Below are 3,647 nucleotides of genomic sequence, written 5' to 3'. Positions count from 1 at the left end.
TTGCCTTTTAACTATTTCTTAAAACATTAAAGTGGTTTTTTTATCGACTAGGCACATTAGCCAAGACAATTTATGTTACAACAGCAAAGGACAAAATTATGATACAAAATCTACTCAAAAGTTACATTTCACCTAAAACAAGGAGCATATCAAATGAGAATATCACATAGCTTCTGGAGCACTTGAGTCCTGTGTCCAGTTCTGGGAGCCACAATTTAAGCTAGAATGTGTGCAGAGGAGCCAACCAGGAGTCTGGAAACCAAGCCCTATGAGGAACAGTTGAGGAGTTGGGCAGGTTGAGCCTAGAGAAGAGAGGAGATATGGTAGCCATCTTTAAACATCCAAAAAGTTGCCCCATGGAAGATGGAGCAAGCATTTTTTATGTTGCTCTGGAGAGTAGGACCCAACCCAATGGATTCGGGTTACAAGAAAAGATTCTGACTAAACATCGGAAAGAACTTTCTGATGGGAATAACTGTTTAACAATGAAGCAGACACCCTCAGAAGACTGTGGACTCTCCTTCATTGGAGGTTTTTATGCAGAGGTTGGGCTGTCATCTTTTGCGGATGCTTCAGTTGCAATTTGATGACTCACGTTCTCTTCCAGTTCTAAAATTTGATGTTTCTCTAATAGCTGGTGCAGTAGTGAGTGACACCACTGGTTTTATATGTCCAGACCATTTTGCAATGGCCAGCAACCTGGCTGTCAAATTCTGCACAAGCTTTAGTCTCTTAACAGGGTCAGATTTAGGAGTGTGAGTGCGCATGCACTGGGCGCTGAGCCGAGGGGGGCACCATCTCAAAGCCAGGTAAGCGAGGCACTGGGATTTGGGAAGGAGGCATGAGCCCTCAGGCCGCTAGCACTTTCCCAGCCAGGTGCTCCCTTACTCACCTTTTCAGTACCTCCTTCCCAAAGCCAGGTGCTTCCTTACCTGCCTTTGGGAAGGCTGGGCAGGGGCACCAGCTTTTGGCCTCGCACAGGGTGCCATAGTACCCAAGTCCACCACTGTTCTTTATCTTCAGAGGCAGCCCTATGTATAATGCATTGCAATAATTAGCCTGGAGGTTACTAAAGCACAGCTAGCAGATGTTAGGCTGTCCCTGTCCAGAGAAGGGTGAAGCAGAGCTGCCAGCAGCAGCTGATGGAAGGTGCACTGTACTACTGAGGCCACTTGAGGCCCAAATTGCAGCAATGGACCTGGGAGTACCCCCAAGCTCTGCACCTGCTCCTTCAGAGGGAGTGTAACCCCATTCAGAGCAGGGCTCATCCCACTCAGCAGGTTTAGGGAGCCGCCCACTCACAATCTTGTTTGGACCAGGCTTCAGTTTATTGGCTCTCATGTGATTCATTACTAAGGCAAGGCATTGGTCCAGAATATCCACTGCTGCACCTGCAGGCGTAAAAGAAGAGTAGAGTTGTGTGTTACCAGATGATTGCTGGCAGCATGCTTCAAATCTCTGGTTGGCCCCCATTCAGTGGTTTCATGTAGATATTGAACATCATGGGGGATAAAATTGAACACTGCAGAACCCCACACTGAAGGCTCTATGGGGCTGAAAAGCACTTTCAGAGCATCAGCCTCTGAAAATGACCTTCCAAGTAGGATTGGAACTACCACAGTGTGTTGCCATCCACCCCCAGTTCAGGCAGCTACAATAGGAGGATACTGGAAGCCACTGAGTGACACACTCCTGACAAAAGTCATTATATGAAGCAGCCAAGGCAGTTTCGAGGTCAAAACTGGACTAATCCCACGATTGAAATGGAAAATGGAATGAAACATGGAATAACTCAATAAGTTATTCTTACTTAGGAACTGGTTTGTTGCTATTGCTTTATCATACGATGGCTATGCATCATAGCTGATTATACATTTTAATTTAAAATTTATAATGAAATATTAAACTGGAGGCACTTGTTCCTTTCTCCAAAACCTTCATCTCCAGGACCATTTTTACATAGCTTGCCACTTAAGAACTGAGTTGTGCTGCAGGATGGTGTATCAGCCACTAGCATATGAACATTTCTAAGATAAGAAAATGTATTTATAGTATCTGCTCACCAGACATGCAAAGACTGAAGAAGCAAAGCTAGTCTTGACACAGCTGGGACTCCGCCTCCGGGCCACATGGAGAGTGGCAGGTGATGGGGGCAGCAGCAAACAGCAAACAAATGTTAGGACCTCTGCAGCATCCGTTAAAAAATATAGTCAGAGGAGCTGGCTGAGCAGGTACCTGTTTGCAGATGTTCAAACAATGCTTTATCCTAAACCAGCTTCAGTCTGATTTGAGAACTAGCTATATTCAACTGGCAGTTGAAGCCCAGATTTCCTGCAGGTGGGTGGTCTTTCATGTCCCCCGCATGGCAAAATTGGGGTGGGGGGGGGAGAGAGATGGTAATAATGATGATGTTTCTGTCTCTACACAGCTCTCCCAGTAAAAAGACAATCCAAGATACTTGCTTGCACCCACAAAGGGAGGGAGTCAATGTGTCTCTGTGCCCCTCTGTAAAATGCTTTCCCATTAAAAACAGACATCCCAGTTCAAGAGCATTCTAGGACTGCTTTGCAGCATATGCAACAGTGAGTTTTTCAGTGTGATCCTAACCATGTCCTACTCAAACACAAAGCCTATTAAATTCAGTTGGACTTTCCCCCAGATAAATGGGAATAGGATTGCTTACCTCCATTACTTGAGAAGAAAGCCTGTTGAACTCATTGAAACTTACTTCTGCACCATGGGCTGTGATCTTATGCATTCACATTTACTTGGAAGGAAGATGACAGCCGTACGGAGTTTGGGATGAGTTTGGGGCAGGGAAACCAGTCAGTCAATTCACATCAGGTTAAGACACGATCCCCACTTCCTCCCCACCCACAGGTGTGGGCAGACAGCGTGGAAACGTGAAAAAGGTCAAGCTCAAACTGAAACACGGCGGGGGGGGGGGCGGGGGAAGAAACCTGATCTCCCTGTTTTAAGCTGGTAATGCCAGCCTCTATCTAAATTAAAATCTGATTGCCTCTTTTTGGACGCTCACTCAGAGGCAGCCTGTAGAAGTGTCTTGCATTCCTGCTCGGCCTTCATTTCCCTGCCAGGGGACGAGGTGGTTGTGCTTCGAGGGAAAGGGCCTTTCGCACAATTACACTGATGAATGTGATGTGAGGAGAGGTGACCTCCGCAAGGCGATAAGGACACTCGACCCTTTCCAGCAAGGCGTGTGTGTGTGTGTGTGTGTGTGTGTGCTGGGTACACTGGCTGACCCAGGTCTGACCCCCCCCCCCCCATGTGTTCTTTCAGTGCATGGGGGGCATCTGAATGTCTGCTATGTTTCTAACTGCTTGCCACGGAACTGGAAAATGTTCAGCCACTTATGCTGGGGCGGGACATTGTCTGCCCAGAATAATCCAGCTAGCCTTTTCACAAGTAAATTATAGGAATGTAGTTTCACAATTGTCTGTGAAGTTTATTCCCCTGATCATCTTACATTTTGCCTAATCTCTAGGTCGTTACTTAATATTTGTGATCACAGCTGGTAGTAATGGTTTTTTCTGCTGATGAAATTTTTGTTTCTTTAGAGGATGTTTGCTAGTGAAAGGAATTGCGGCGGTGATCTCTGGCGTCACTTTGCGTGATGTTATTTCAGAGTT

The 3,647-nt window shown here is 46.2% G+C and overlaps 1 long non-coding RNA gene across 2 annotated transcripts; it reads right to left on the bottom strand.

The window, feature by feature from the left end:
* Positions 1-12: 12 nt before the first annotated feature.
* LOC144325178 (uncharacterized) lies at positions 13-3,307 on the bottom strand. 2 transcript variants are annotated; one of them, XR_013390510.1, is made up of 2 exons: positions 2,064-3,307; positions 13-1,391 (listed from the first exon to the last, which is right to left on the bottom strand). It is a non-coding gene; the product is annotated as an uncharacterized LOC144325178 (long non-coding RNA). The 2 variants fall into 2 exon arrangements; XR_013390509.1 differs by having other exon boundaries at positions 2,684-3,307.
* Positions 3,308-3,647: the final 340 nt, after the last annotated feature.

This window comes from Podarcis muralis, chromosome 13 (assembly GCF_964188315.1).
Source record: "Podarcis muralis chromosome 13, rPodMur119.hap1.1, whole genome shotgun sequence".
Lineage (NCBI taxonomy): Eukaryota > Metazoa > Chordata > Lepidosauria > Squamata > Lacertidae > Podarcis > Podarcis muralis.
The sequence above is the reverse complement of the archived record's forward strand: the minus strand, read 5'-3'. Positions and strand labels throughout refer to the sequence as shown.